Raw genomic sequence first — 16,340 nt, 5'->3', positions numbered from 1 at the left:
TGAAGGCAAACAGCTTGCTATAGATTCCTTGATTGAGAGAAGAACTGACTGTGCTTAACTTCCTCACGGCCAATTTTTCCAGTAAATTATGTAGGTATCGTTGAAGTCAACACACTGAAATTTTTTAGACACTGGTGGGTAAACAAGATACAGAAAGCTAACAACAGCAGATTGTTATAGTAGCAATTGCTACTATAGAAGCAAGTTGCTCACTGATTCCTGGGAGCCCTAACAAAAACCAGACCCATGAGTATAGACTCATACCCTGCTGAACTTAGAGACAGTATAGCTAAAATGGTTATTAAATCATAGTTTAAGAATGTCTGAAAAAAAAAAAAAGAATGTCTGATTTGGGGCTTCCCTAGTGGCTCAGTGGTAAAGAACTCACCTGCCGCAGGAGACGTAAGAAACTCAGGTTTAATCCCTGGGTCAAGAAGATCCCCTGGAGAAGGAAATGGCAACTCACTCTGGTATTCTTGCCTGGAGAATTCCAAGGACAGAGGTGCCTGGCGGGCTACAGTCCATGGGGTCACAAGAGTCGGACACAACTGAGCACACACATTCACACTATCTCTAGATATACGGAGTGTACCTTTCTTTCACATGGGAGATTTATTTCCTGCTTTTAGGGGGACAGAAGTAGGTCAGAGCTTCTTTCTTGCATCAGCTGTTTCTCAAGCAACATCAATTCAAAATAATCAATATGCCATTGTGGCATATTTTGGGGTGGCCCACCTTGAGCCCCAACAACACCAAGGTTTAGTTTTTTCCCAATTCATGAAAAATATGCCAGGTTTTAGGACCGAAACATGCTAAGGAAGCTCCAAAGCTTGAAAGCAACCAAAATTATGTTCTGTATAATATCTTTAAGGTACTAAGGCATAAGGTCCTCAGGTATGGGATTACTACGACACTGCCAAGATGTGAAGGACTGACAGGTAGAGCAAGAGGACCTGAGAAGCTCCCTATTCACACAACTGACCTGGAGTACCTCCAGGGACCCTGTGACCATGCTTTCTGACAGATCAGTCACACCTAGGCAGACAAGGAAACAGAAGGGTACAACCAAAATCTGAAAAAAGTTCTAATCACAGCTTTCTGCCATAACCATAATCCATGCAGAAAACTGAAAAGTACATTCAACTTAGGTAGTAACAATTTTTCTTTTCTTAAAAAACTTATTTTCAAAGGATGTAGTCAATTTGGTGAAAATTTGTTGTTATGCATTGTAGGGAAATCTAGAAAACGCCAGATTCGCTTTCTCTTACCATAGGAAATGATGTGTTTCAGATATAAATCAGCAACCTGTGATATTTTTGAAAGAGCTAAAAATCTGGCTTACCTTTATATCCAAGTAGCCAGTACTTTATCTTACATGTAATACGTATGTAATAAAAGGTCTAAAGTGAACTGTACCATATTTTCACAGTCATGGAAGAGGAACCGCTTACCATCATCACATAAAGAAGCTGGATGACATCATATATGCTACCTCAAGCACTAAAGCAAAAATAAAAAGGAGAAAGGAAGAGAAAAATCCCCAAAGTGGCCATGCCTTTGAAACAACCATGGAATATAAACCTCAAGTAATGCAATGTTTCAAGAGAATTAGCCAAGGAACACTGTAAACCTAACAACATTCTAGTATTCTTGGCAGTCCTTCACATCTTGGCTCTGTCATAGTAAATCCCATACCTGAGGACCTTATTATGCCTTAGTACCTTATACATTCTGGCTACTTGACTTCAAGAATATCACCAAAGCTTTCTAGTTGAAATCCTCTTCTAGTAACATTTTCCCAAGGCCTCAGTGAGGCCATCAGCTTTGCCAAAATAGATATTTCAAACATACTCTGCTTGTCAATCACTGGATTCAGGGAAAGAAATATGTATTACATTTCATGCAGCCCAGAAGCTGTCCAAGACTTCAAGGATAAAGTTCTCATTCCATACTTCATCTCCTAACTTTTAAGAAAAAGCACCTCTGCTTCAGTCACATCTAATCATTTGCAGCTTCTCAACTGAGCCTCCACACATATTTACTTTTATCTGCTCACACTCTGTCTCCAGTATTCATCATTTCTTCATTCATTTATTCATTTGTTCAACAAACAAACATTTCCCAAGCTCCTAGAAGGTGACAGGCATGATGCTAAGCAGTGGGGATACATAGGAAACAAGACAAAAAGAGGGAGGGTCCCTGTTCTTACCGCAGTCACATTCTGGAGAGAAGAGACATAATAAGCAAACAAGTAACAGACAAGAAGATAACAGTAACTGCTATAAAAGAAAGCAAATGGGTCAACTTAATAGAGTATTGATTTGGGTTAGGGAGTTTCCAAGGAAGTGATGTTATAGCTGCTATTTAAATGACAAGAAGCTAACTCTGTATTTCTAGTTAATTCTTTCTTTCCTCCTTTAAAACCCTCCTTTGGGAAGCACTGCATGACCCCCCAGCTTATTCTGTGTGCTCCTCTCTGAGGTCCCTAGCACACTAACCACAACTCCTACCAAGCTTCTACCACAACTACCCTGGAATCTTTGGTTTGCAACTCTGCTTCAAGGCCTACCCCAAACTACAGTTAATAAGATCCTTGAGCAAAGGCACTACAAATAACTCTCGCCCCTAAGACCTAGCAGAAACACGTACAAATAGCTCGGCATGGTGAATTAAGCAGTTCAACTGCTCTAAGTACTTCTTAAGAATCTTACAGGGACCAAGAAGAAATAAGGCAATAGACACACAGGGCATAGAAATGGAATATGTAAATTTCATCACAACTAAAAATATCACAGAAAATAAAGGCTGAAATATTATTTCTCTTAAACAGAACAATCCCCTGAGTTTTGAAATAATCTGTTTTTTGACATTTTCATTCTCTGTTGGTCCTAGAACTCCTCAAGGGCAGAGAGTACATCCCAATCATTATGCTGTCATGGGTTTTGCCCCTTCCAGAATGTGGGTTGTCTACAATCACTAATCATGTCCTTCTTGTTGTTTATCCCAGACATCCAGCAGGACTCACTACAGCAGGTGTTTTAACAGATGTCGGCTTAATAAGTTAAATTTAAAGTTTCAAGGCTCTCTCCTGTGGTTCCTCTTGAGCCAGAACTAACAAAGAATCTTTATATATCAACAAGAATGTATTTAAACAGCATGGATGATAAATACATTTCATGGATTGGAAGAATCAATATAGTGAAAATGAGTATACTACCCAAAGCAATTTATAGATTCAATGCAATCCCTATCAAGCTACCAACGATATTCTTCACAGAGCTAGAACAAATACTTTCACAATTTGTATGGAAATACAAAAAACCTCGAATAGCCAAAGCGATCTTGAGAAAGAAAAATGGAACTGGAGGAATCAACCTACCTGACTTCAGGCTCTACTACAAAGCCACAGTTATCAAGACAGTATGGTACTGGCACAAAGACAGAAATATAGATCAATGGAACAAAATAGAAAGCCCAGAGATAAATCCATGCACATATGGACACCTTATCTTTGACAAAGGAGGCAAGAATATACAATGGATTAAAGACAATCTCTTTAATAAGTGGTGCTGGGAAATCTGGTCAACCACTTGTAAAAGAATGAAACTAGAACACTTTTTAACACCATACACAAAAATAAACTCAAAATGGATTAAAGATCTAAACGTGAGATCAGAAACTATAAAACTCCTAGAGGAGAACATAGGCAAAACACTCTCCAACATACACCACAGCAGGATCCTCTATGACCCACCTCCCAGAATATTGGAAATAAAAGCAAAAACAAACAAATGGGACCTAATTAACCGTAAAAGCTTCTGCACATCAAAGGAAACTATCAGCAAGGTGAAAAGACAGCCTTCAGAATGGGAGAAAATAATAGCAAATGAAGCAACTGACAAACAACTAATCTCAAAAATATACAAGCAACACCTACAGCTCAACTCCAGAAAAATAAATGACCCAATCAAAAAATGGGCCAAAGAACTAAATAGACATTTCTCCAAAGAAGACATACAGATGGCTAACAAACACAAGAAAAGATGCTCAACATCACTCATTATCAGAGAAATGCAAATCAAAACCACTATGAGGTACCATTTCACACCAGTCAGAATGGCTGCGATCCAAAAGTCTACAAATAATAAATGCTGGAGAGGGTGTGGAGAAAAGGGAACCCTCTTACACTGTTGGTGGGAATGCAAACTAGTACAGCCACTATGGAGAACAGTGTGGAGATTCCTTAAAAAACTGGAAATAGAACTGCCTTATGATCCAGCAATCCCACTGCTGGGCATACACACTGAGGAAACCAGAAGGGAAAGAGACACGTGTACCCCAATGTTCATCGCAGCACTGTTTATAATAGCCAGGACATGGAAGCAACCTAGATGTCCATCAGCAGATGAATGGATAAGAAAGCTGTGGTACATATACACAATGGAGTATTACTCAGCCATTAAAAAGAATACATTTGAATCAGTTCTAATGAGGTGGATGAAACTGGAGCCTATTATACAGAGTGAAGTAAGCCAGAAGGAAAAACATCAATACAGTATACTAACGCATATATATGGAATTTAGAAAGATGGTAACAATAACCCGGTGTACGAGACAGCAAAATAAATAAAGTTTCAAGGCTCTCTCCTGTGGTTCCTCTTGAGCCAGAATTAACAAAGAATCTTTATATATCAACAAGAATGTATTTAAACAGCATGGATGATAAATCAATACAATGTTGAAAAAGGTATCTGACTCATATAAATCACATAGTGAGAAAGCGCCTGTAGAAATCTCAAAACCAATGATATGAAAAAACAGAAATTAATGGATCACTTCAAGAGAAATTATATATTATTCTCTAACAAAACATGGCAGAAATTTTATATTTTATACTATCAGGTACATAGACTATACATGTAAATAAACTTGATTCCACATTTTAAATGAATAGAACAAATTATATATTTTCACTAAAAAATCAAGTTAAAGGACAAATCTTTTCTGAACAATTATAACAGCTTTATAATAAGCCCCTAAAGTAGAATTTAAATCTAAGGGCATGAGTAATATTTATATAATGACTTATGAATCACATCCTTCTAGTTATACTACTACCTGTATTTTTGTTCAAAAAGGCACTTCTAAAGTAATAGAAAATGTTACCACCATATAAAGAAATGTGATAAACAGATATATATATCATAAAAAATAATTTGGTTACATTTTCTCTTGAGCTTAAACTACCAAACAGAAAGGCAGAAATTTCTAACAAACTCATCACTTCCTACTTTCAGAAACAAATAAAAAATCTGATTATTAGATGACTATACCAGACCACCTGACCTGCCTCTTGAGAAACCTATATGCAGGTCAGGAAGCAACAGTCAGAACTGGACATGGAACAACAGACTGGTTCCAAATAGGAAAAGGAGTACATCAAGGTTGTATATTGTCACCCTGCTTATTTAACTTCTATGCAGACTACATCATGAGAAACGCTGGGCTGGAAGAAGCACAAGCTGGAATCAAGATTGCCGGGAGAAATATCAATAACCTCAGATATGCAGAGGACACCACCCTTATGGCAGAAAGTGAAGAGGAACTAAAAAGCCTCTTGATGAGAGTGAAAGAGGAGAGTGAAAAGGTTGGCTTAAAGCTCAACATTCAGAAAACAAAGATCATGGCATCAGGTTCCATCACTTCATGGGAAATAGATGGTGAAACAGTGGAAACAGTGTCAGACTTTATTTTTCTGGGCTCCAAAATCACTGCAGATGGTGACTACAGCCATGAAATTAAAAGACACTTACTCCGTGGAAGGAAAGTTATGACCAACCTAGATAGTATATTGAAAAGCAGAGACATTACTTTGCCAACAAAGGTCTGTCTAGTCAAGGCTATGGTTTTTCCTGTGGTCATGTATGGATGTGAGAGTTGGACTGTGAAGAAAGCTGAGTGCCAAAGAATTGATGCTTTTGAACTGTGGTGTTGGAGAAGACTCTTGAGAGTCCCTTGGACTGCAAGGAGGTCCAACCAGTCCATTCTGAAGGAGATCAGCCCTGGGTGTTCTTTGGAAGGAATGATGCTAAAGCTGAAACTCCAGTACTTTGGCCACCTCATGGGAAGAGTTGACTCATTGGAAAAGAGTCTGATGCTGGGAGGGATTGGGGGCAGGAGGAGAAGGGGACGACAGAGGATGAGATGGCTGCATGGCATCACCGACTCGATGGACGTGAGTTTGAGTGAACTCAGGGAGGCCTGGCGTGCTGAGATTCATGGGGTCGCAAAGAATCAGACACGACTGAGCAACTGAACTGAACTGAACTGATACTCTAATTTAAAACATAAGCTATGTACTGGATATTTTTCATACTCCAGTTCCCAGATCTATCTATATGGTTTCATAAGAAAGAAAACAAAAAGTGTTTCTAACTAGAAATGCTGTTTAATTACATTTAATTCTGTGATAACTTTCAAAAGCCCAGAAGCACTTCTTTCAGACACAATCTTGATTTCAAACAAATAATAACAAAGCAAAGTGAAAGTCAAAAGATGTCATATATCAAGAAGAAGTGTGAGAACTTCAGATTCAAGAGTCACACTGCCTGGATTTGAATTCTAGCTCCACCAGCTACTAGCCGAGTGACTTTTTGGGCCAGTTTGTTGACTTCTTGGTACCTCGATTTCCTTTGTTGCAATCTGGGTCTAATGATATCACTAACTCTTGAGACTGCTATTAGCATTAAATGAGAAGATACAAAGAAAATGCTCAGTACAGCACATAAGCTAAATGTTACTACCATTATTACCATCATCAAGTTCAAAACACTACTTCTCAGTTCAGTTCAGTTGCTCAGTGATGTCCAACTCTTTGCGACCCCACGGACTGCAGTGCCCCAGGCTTCCCTGTCCATCACCCACTCCTGGAGCTTGCTCAACTCTACTTCTGGGCATTCTCAAATCACCAAAGCAAGTTTCCAGAGGAAAGTCGAGAGCAAGTAATTTGTCCCCAAGGGGCTTCTCCCAACCCTGGAGAGAACTAACAGACCTTACTATATAAAGCCCAGACTCACAGTTGAACCGAACTTCCCATCCAGTAGGTTAAAGAGAGGTGACATTCCTCCGGATTTTGGGGCTGTAGCTTCCACATGAGACAGAAGTGTGTCCAGGACTTAGAACAGTGATGGTGCTTGGAGAGATCCCTCCAGTCTGTTCACTAAGCACCACAGCCTGGAGAGGTGAGGCCAGGGAAACAATGCCCACTGGAGGGCAGCTCCTGGGAAAATGTCTAATGGTAACCTGAATAACAGGCAACAGTAACCATGGCAACAACAAAGCACTAAGGACAACGCCCCTTTCCCCATTTTCCTGGTATGTCATAAACCAAAGGAGGCTTGTATTAGTCCACAGGAAGCAAAGGAGTGCTAGTAATACCAACAAGCCAGGTGGTGACTTAGATTTAGTTTTATTTCTAAAACAATTATATTTCTACCTGAGTGCTATGGTAAAATTAAAATCTATTTCACAGGACTTTGAACTGTAAAAAACTAAGATCTCTGAAGGTAAAGACTAAGTCTCAATCACAGTGCCTGATACATGGTATATTTGAAGAATGAACTGATGTTCATTATCATAAAATGGGTGTTTACAGAATTTTCACACACACACATGGAAACTTCTAGTTGGTAAAGATGGAGTAGCCTCATTTCTCCCAAGTGCCTCCTCTTAAAACTAAAGACCCCCATGCATAATACACAAAGATAGAAGACAGGATGGAAAGGAGGACGAGTGCCTGGAGACTTGGGGACCTAAGAAACATGTTAGCACTCAGTCTCCTGGGATTCCTCACTATTTCCCATGTATTCTTATCAGGGTGCCAGAGAAGCCTGTGACCTGGAACCCACAAGAGTTGAATATAAAAAAGTGCCAAGAATAGCCTGTTCCCACTGCTAAAAGATCAAGAAAAGGATGAGCTAACAACGGAAAATCCTTCAGGCAATACTCATCCTGCTCAAGAAAACATGAAAGGAAAATCTGCACCACTATCCCACTGAGGTGTCAGTGGGGCTAAGTGGGTAGACACTCTTACACACACACATGAGAAAGCAGGGACCTAACCTTCCATCCCAGCCTGGCAGGGAGTGCTCCATTCACCCCTTTGTGGTGCTGGTGGGTCCAGTCCCCAAGCTGATCTTCCCTCTTCCCCTAGGCAGAAGCAGGCAACAGTACTCTGGTGCCACTGCCAGGGTAGTGTCTTCAGGACGAAGCAGAGATAAGGTGGGGTGAATTAGTGGTCCACTTTTGCTGGAATTCCCTGGTGGCTCAAACGGTAAAACGTCTGCCTGCAATCCAGGAGACCCGGTTTTAATCCCTGGGTCGGGAAGATCCCCTGGAGAAGGAAATGGCAACCCATTCCAGTACTCTTGCCTAGAAAATTCCATGGATGTAGGAGCCTGGTGGGCTACAGTCCATGGGGTTGCAAAGAGTCGGACATGACTGAGCGACTTCACTTTCACTGTCTTTGCTGGGAAGGTCTTGGCAGGGCCAAGTGAGGAGTTGAACATCTGCTCCATCCACCTGCAAGGAGGCAGTGGGAGTAAAAGCAAGATTTCTGCAGAGGTGGGGTCAGGGAGGCCTAAGAAGAAACTGAACATACACCCCTAACCCTCACACTATCCTGCTACAGGAAGGCTACCTGCTCAACAAAAGAAATCAAAAAGGATCCAGAGCCTCATACAAATTGACCAGGATAGAATCAAAATTCACTCATCATACCAAGGACCTTTAGAGTCACAATTTGAATGAGAAGACAAGAGTCTTACACCAAGATGAAATAAATGTTGGAATTATCTGACAAGGATTTTAAAGCAACTCCAATAAAACTACTTCAACAAGCAACCCTAAAATGCCTGTGACACAGACAAGAAATAGCCCCAACCAAAGCCTGCTCTCTCTTGAGCTAAATAAAAGGCCAGTGAAGGACCAGCCTACCAAGACGAAAAACTTTTAAACAATAACCACTCTACTCCAGCCAGACTTAACAGTGAAAATTGTGACTCCATTCATACCAGCAAAGGCAGAGTGGGAAGCAGGCCCAATCCCCTACCAGGGTAGTGTCAGTGGAGGCCACGTGGGGAGCAGTGACAAGGCACACCTGCCTCTCCTGCCCCTCCTGGCCAGGATGGTCAACAGTTACCATATGCAAGTAAGTGCATGCACCCCACGTGCAGTGAGGTAAAATAATACTAAAATGTTAGACTTCGGAGCAGAGAACGGTTTTACTGCAGGGCCATGCATGGAGATGGGTGGGTCATGCCTTAAAAACCCTGAACTCCCAGAAAGCTTTCAGCAGAGCCCTTTCCTAGGAAAGCTGAGGGAGGGGCAAACATCTTGTTGAAAATGTGTGTATGTGTGTTAGTCACTCAGTCGTGTCTGACTCTTTGTGACTCCATGGACTATAGCCCACCAGGCTCCTTTGTCCATGGAGTTCTCCAAAGAAAACTGGAGTGGGTAGCCATTCCCTTCTCCAGGGGATCTTCTCGACCCAGGGATCGAATCCAGGTCTCCGGGAATGCAAGCAGATTCTTTAAGGTCTGAGCCACCAGCCAAGGCCCTTAGTGAAAACATATTGTATCAAAATATGTGGGATGTAGCTAAAGCAATGCTAAGAGAGAAATGTATAGCACTAACTGCATATATTAGAGAAGAAAGGTCTCAAATAAATAACCTAAATTCTTACCTCAACACTAGAAAAAGAAACCCAAAGCAAGACGGAAGGAAATAATAAAGATAAAATCAGAAATCAATGACGTTTCAAATAATAATTGAGGAAAGAAATCAATGAAGTAAAATCTGTTTCCCCCCGAAATTGGTAAAGTTGATTAACCTCTGCCAAGACTGATCAAGATTTTTAAAAAGAGAGAAGATAAAAATTATCAATATCAGGAATGAAATACGGGAGATGGCTATAATTCTGTAGCCATTAAAAGGATAGTAAGAAGTACCACACACTTCACACTCATAAATTGGACAGCTTAGGGAAAAAAAATGGGCCAATTCCTTGAAAATCACAAGCTACCAAAACTTAACCAAGATGAAATAAACAATAGTCAGATAATTATTAAATACAGTGAATCTACAATTTTAGAGTTTCCAATAAATCTTCAGGCTCTGATGGGTTCACTGAAGAATTTTACCAAACATTTAAAGTCGAATCAGCATCAATTTTATATAACCTCTTCCAGAAATTAGAAGAGGAAGAAACACTTCCCAACTCATTTAATGAAGTTACTGCTATATGGATACCAAAACCTGACAACACAAAAAACGAAAACTACTGACTGATACAGTTCATGAACTCAAAATATTAGCAAATCAAATCCAGCAATTTATGAAAAGAAATATGTGCCATGACCAAGTTGGATTTATTTCAGATATTCAAGACCGATTTAACATTTGAAAATAATATCAACAGGGTAAAGAACAAAAATCATATAATAGAAGAATCTGACAAAATCCAGCATCTATTCATGACTTAAAAAAAAAAAAAAGAAACTCGGGCAAGCTAAGAATAGAAGGTAATTTCCTTAACTTGATAAACATCATCCACAAAACTCTACAGCTAACATATTTAATGGTGAAAGACAATGCTTTTTCCCTAAGATTGCAAAAAAGACAAGAATGTCTGCTCTAATCACTGCAACTTAACACAGTATTATAAGTTCTAATCAGAGTAATAAGCCACGAAAAAGAAATAAAAAGCAAACAGAGTGTAAACAAAGGAATGAAATGGACACTATTTACATATGACATGATGGTCTACATATAAAATCCCAAGAATCCACCAAAAAACTCCTAGAACTATGAGTTTTGCAAGATTGTAGAATACAAGATAAACTAATCACATTTCTATATACAAACTACAAAAATGTGGAGACAGAAATTAGAAGCAACATAAGATTTACAATTGATCCAAGGAAATAAAATATAAACCTAACAAAATAACTATAGGATCTGTATCCTGAAAATTATAAAATGTTAATGAAAAGAATTGAAGAGAACCTAAATAGAGAAACACTCTACTCATGTATTATAAGACTCAACAAGATGCCAATCCTTCCCAAATGGATATATAAATTTAAAGTAATTCCTATCAAAATGCCAGCAAGTGTTCTATAGATATAGGAAAGCTTATTCTAAAACAGAAATTGAAAGGCACATGACCTGGAATAGCTAATGAAATTTTGAAAAAGCAGAATAAGGTGGGAGGAATCACTATATCTGACGGTGAGGCTTGCTACAGAGCCACATAACAGTAGTCAAGACGGCATGACACTGGCAGAAGGATAAACACTCAATCAATGGGACAGCTCAGAGAACCCAGAAATAGAGCCACACAAATATGCTCAACTGATTTGACTGCAAAAGAAATTCAGTGGATGAAGGAGAGACTGTTCAACAAGTAGTGCTATAGCAACTGGTCATCCATAGGCCAAAAAACAAAAAGCCTCAACCTACATCTCAAGCAACCTATATAAAAATTAACTCAAAACAGATCATCGACTTAAATGTAAAATGCAAATTTATAAAATTTTAGAAGCAAACAAAGGAGAAAATCTTTAGGATGAATGACTAGACAAAGAGTTTTTAGACTTACCACCAAAAATACAATCTATAAAAGGAAAGATTATTAAATTACTGCATCAAAATTAAAACATTCTGCTCTGTGAAAGATCTGATTAAGCAATGAAAAGACAAGCTACAAGGTGGGAAAAAAATATTTTCAAACATATCCAACATGGATTTTAATCAAGAATATATATATATTTCAAAAACTCCTTAAATTCAACTAGAAAATGGATGAATGACACAGATATTTCACTGAAGAGAATATACAGATCAGTCCTGGGTGTTCATTGGAGGGACTGATGTTGAAGCTGAAACTCCAATACTTTGGCCACCTGATGCGGAGAGCTGACTCATTTGAAAAGGCCCTGATGCTGGGAAAGATTGAGGGCAGGAGAAGGGGATGACAGAGGATGAGATGGTTGGATGGTATCACCGACACAATGGACATGGGTTTGGGTGGACTCCAGGAGTTGGTGATGGACAGGGTGGCCTGGCATACTGTGGTTCATGGGGTCGCAAAGAGTCGGACATGACTGAGTGCCTGAACTGAACTGAATATAGAGATGTCAAACAAGCACATAAAAAGATGTTCAACATGATTAGCCATTACAGAAATGCAAATTTAAACTACAATAATGTCACCTATATACCTATTAGAATGGCTAAATAAAAAATAGTAATAATGCCAAAGGTTGGTGAGCACATGGAGAATGAGATCAGTCATACATTGCTGATGGGAAGAGAAACACTCTGGAAAAAAGAGTACACCAGTAGTTTCTCACAAAACTATACACCCATTTAGCATATAACTCAGCAATTATACTTTTCAGCATTTATTCCAGGGAAATGAAAGCTCATGTTCACAAAAAAACCTATACATGACTCTTCATAGCAGTTTTATTTGTAATAGCCAAAAACTAGAAAAAACCTGAAGGTCCTTCAATAGGTTAATAAACCATGATACCTCCACTCTATGGAATACTACTCAGCAATAAAAAAGAACAAATTATTGGTTCACACAAAAAATCTGGATGGTTCTCAAGGGAGTCATGCTGAGTGAAAAAGGCCAATCTGAAAAGGTTATATACTATATCATTCCATTTAAATAGCATTCTTGAAATGACAAAATTATAGAGATGAACATATTAGTGGTTGCCAGGGGATAGGTAGAAGATATCTACCTATAGGATATCCCCTTCCAGGGGAAAGGAGGGATATAGCTATGTCGGGATGTAGCTGTGTCTATGAAAAGATTGCATAAGGAATCCTGGTTTAAAAAAAAAACAAACTATCTTCTATCTTGACTGTGGTGGCCACACGAGTCTACATAAGTGATAGAACTACACGTACAGTATACACAAGCACACACACCACATACACAATAGTGCAAGTAAAATTGGTGAAATCTTAATACAATCCATGGATTATATCAATGTCGGTTTTCTGGTTATGATGTTCTGCTATACTTATGTAAGATATTACTATTGGGAGAAATTAGTTGAAGGATATATGGAATCTATTTTATTTCTTATAATTGTATGTGAATCTATAATTATCTCAAGAGAAAAAATTAAAGAAAATCAAGTCAGCAATATATGAAAATGAATGTGAAACAGGAAGTGAGGGTGGCAATGTCCAATCTGATTCCAAGGTTTCATAAGTTTTACAGTCTCCCACAGAAGCACACACCCCATTAGAACATAATTGTGATTCTTCCTCAAGAAAGGTTTTGTGCGAAGAAGTCTGAAAGACTCTTGACTGAACCAAGCAAATGGGTTTTCCAAATGAGACCATCAGAGTAAGACACAGTCAGATGGATTGGCAAGTTTAATGTTGTCCCCATCTCTGCCTTCCCCTGGTGCCCTGTCAGGTAGGAGGAAGCTTCTGATGAAAAGTAAATCAGTTAAAAGAAAAACAAAGAAGCTAAAATTTTTGCACATCTCAAAGTAGTAAGTTTATGTATGATGCTGCTACACATAATTAAAAAAAAAAAATACTAAAACCTTCTCTAACACTGTCTCCACAATTCCATTTCAAAAAATCTGTTCCAGCGTATTCTGCTTAGATGAAGATTTACCAAGGAAGAATTCAAAAAGATCAGTGCAGCCAGAAGCTCTCAAAGAAAGCAGTCATGCAGATTGCTCTCTTAACACTTTATTGAACAAAGAACACTCTGTAGAACATATGATGGGCTAGGTCTACACTGCGTGCAGTAAAGCTGAACATGACAATAGCTCAATGTGAAGTGTTAAACAAAATTAGGGTTTTTCATTGTACAAAACTTCTTATGTAGCTGTCATGCAAGAATAATGCATTAAATTCAGCATTTTCACCAATCATCCATCAGTTCGGTTCAGTTGCTCAGTCATGTCGGACTTTTTGCGACTCATGGACTGCAGCATTTCAGTGGTATGTATTTCAAACAAATTAGTTACACTGAAAAGACTCAAACATCTTTCAACTTCTCTTGGATGCCAAATAAAATCTTAGTACAAATATCAAAAATGCTGGTCACCCCAAAAGACAGACTGCCAACAAAGTTCCAAAATACTGTTTATTAAGTTGGATGAAGGCAAGAACTATCAGTTATTGCAAAATTCATGTAAGAACACTTAATAGTCCAGCTATAAGCATTTCTTTTAAGTTTCTCACATTAATGAGTGCTGTTTATAGTATTAAAATTCTATCACTCAAGCATCAACGATTACATTTCAGAAAAAGGAAATCATTTGTGCCATCTTTCTACAAAAGAGAAAACATTATAATAAACAGAACTAGTATCTATAATAGGATACACTGTGGGTTGGGGGGTAAAGGAAAAATAGTGCTTTACTTTTATGGTAGAAATTATGTAATGTAAATATCATTTTGACCCTTAACAAAAAAAATCCATGAGAAAAGCTCAAATTTGAACCCTGTGTTGCATTATTTTAAAATCTATGTTCATGAGTTTATACTGCATCTGTTTATACCAATACGTGGCAAATATCTATCAGTTTCACATACACTGAACCATTCTAGGGGAATATGGGGAGAAAAAGGCCTTACTTATGCATCACCTAGTACAACTTTTACTTATAAAAATGTAAGTTCTTTGAGTCAATGACTTTAAATACCAACATGTACCTCTGTTAATTCCCTTCTCTCCATCCTCCTATCCCCAGCATCTCGAAAGAACTAGTCTAATGCCTTTGTATCTGCTAAGATTTGTCAATGAGGTCACTGAGTACCACCTCCACTGAAACAAAAGTACACAGTCTATTGCACCTTCCTTTTCTTTAACAAGTGAGCAGAACTGTAATGCTTCCAACCACCTGTCTAGATCTCTAGGTAATTTATACTGCTGCTGGCGTGTCTGCTAGCTCTGCAGAATGGCTGCTTGTCTACAATGGCCAGTGGCCAGTAGCTAGATATTTTTTGGAGTTATGCTTGTTATCAGGGAAATCAGAAGTTTATGTATGTTAGAGACAGTCCCATTCAAACTTGCTATGCGCTGTAATTAGCAAGGTTTTGCTCACTTCCTTGTCTGCTGTAACTGTGGCAGAAAACTGTTTTTGTCTCTGGGAACCAGTTCGTGCCTGTGAGGAAACATGGTGGAAAGAGGAATAGTTGATGAGGAGCCACTGGAGGGGCTTGGCAGACCAGATGAAAGGCTCACTCTCTGGATCCTTCAAATGGTTTGTAACGCTCTTGAGTAAGACAGAGAAAAGATCAATGATATTCAAGGCAAGAGACATCAAGGAAACCAGCAGCATGAAGTAGATGAAGATGTTTTTCTCTGTGGGGCAAGAGAGGAAGCAATCCACCTGATGCAGCAGGGGTCTCGTTTGCAAGTGTAAACCGCATTCAGGCTGAATCCCTAGATGTACCACTGGATCAGCAGGAAAGGCACCTCAAAGACAGACTTGAAGAAGATGCAGATGGTATAGGTTTACAGCAAGCCTCCACTCCCACCATTTTCACCTTGCCGTGTTCTTCAAGGCCATACTTGAACTTCCTGATTTCAATTTCCTCTTAGGGCATCTCTACAATGGCACCATTGGTTTGGGCAACTTTGAGTTTCTCCTCTTTCTTATTCAACTTGTCCTCCTTTTGCATCACACAGGACACATGGACTAGGTACAAGAGTGTGGGGACAGATGCAAATATGATCTGCGGGCCTCAGAAGTGCATGTGAGAGACTGAGAAGGACTTATCATAGCAGACATTTTCATAACCAGGTTGCCCAACATTACAACTAAAGGCAAACTACTTATTATGTCAGGCTGACTCAACTGCTGTTTCCAGTAGCAGGATTCTGAAAAAGCAAAGGACTGAGAGCCATACCTTCCCTCTAGCTGTGAACCCTGTCAAGGAGTTGGCCTAAAGCACTCTAGTAACTCATGCTGCCTGTTCGCTGTTCTTTCCCTTAAAAGCGAAGTAGGTATGCCAAGACTGCACTCCTTAGAGGATGAAGTAAAATGAAAAAGCACTCAGAACTGTCTAAAGCTTACAAGTCTGCTACTCTTTGGTACCTTCCTCATTCTTTCACCTAACGAAAGGCAATTGCTGATACCTGATAAAAACTAATGTGGATTCATTTTCTATACATGGTGAGTAAATATTCTTAAATAAGAATGTACATATATCAATAATGTGACAAGTTACATAAACAGGGGAACAAAATAGACACATTTAAATATCTCCAATTCCAGAATAAGGTAATCTTC

The 16,340-nt window shown here is 38.9% G+C and overlaps 1 protein-coding gene and 1 pseudogene across 7 annotated transcripts in view; both read right to left on the bottom strand.

The window, feature by feature from the left end:
• Positions 1-16,340, bottom strand: part of CDKL5 (cyclin dependent kinase like 5) — a 179,463-nt gene that overhangs the window by 76,548 nt on the left and 86,575 nt on the right. The window lies entirely within an intron of this gene.
• Positions 14,984-16,015, bottom strand: LOC147339826 (gap junction alpha-1 protein-like; annotated as a pseudogene).

Source organism: Bos grunniens, chromosome X, assembly GCF_055505025.1.
Source record: "Bos grunniens cultivar Pamir isolate PY7600 chromosome X, Bosgru_T2T1.0, whole genome shotgun sequence".
NCBI classification, from domain to species: domain Eukaryota; kingdom Metazoa; phylum Chordata; class Mammalia; order Artiodactyla; family Bovidae; genus Bos; species Bos grunniens.
This window is presented reverse-complemented; position numbering and strand designations above follow the sequence as displayed.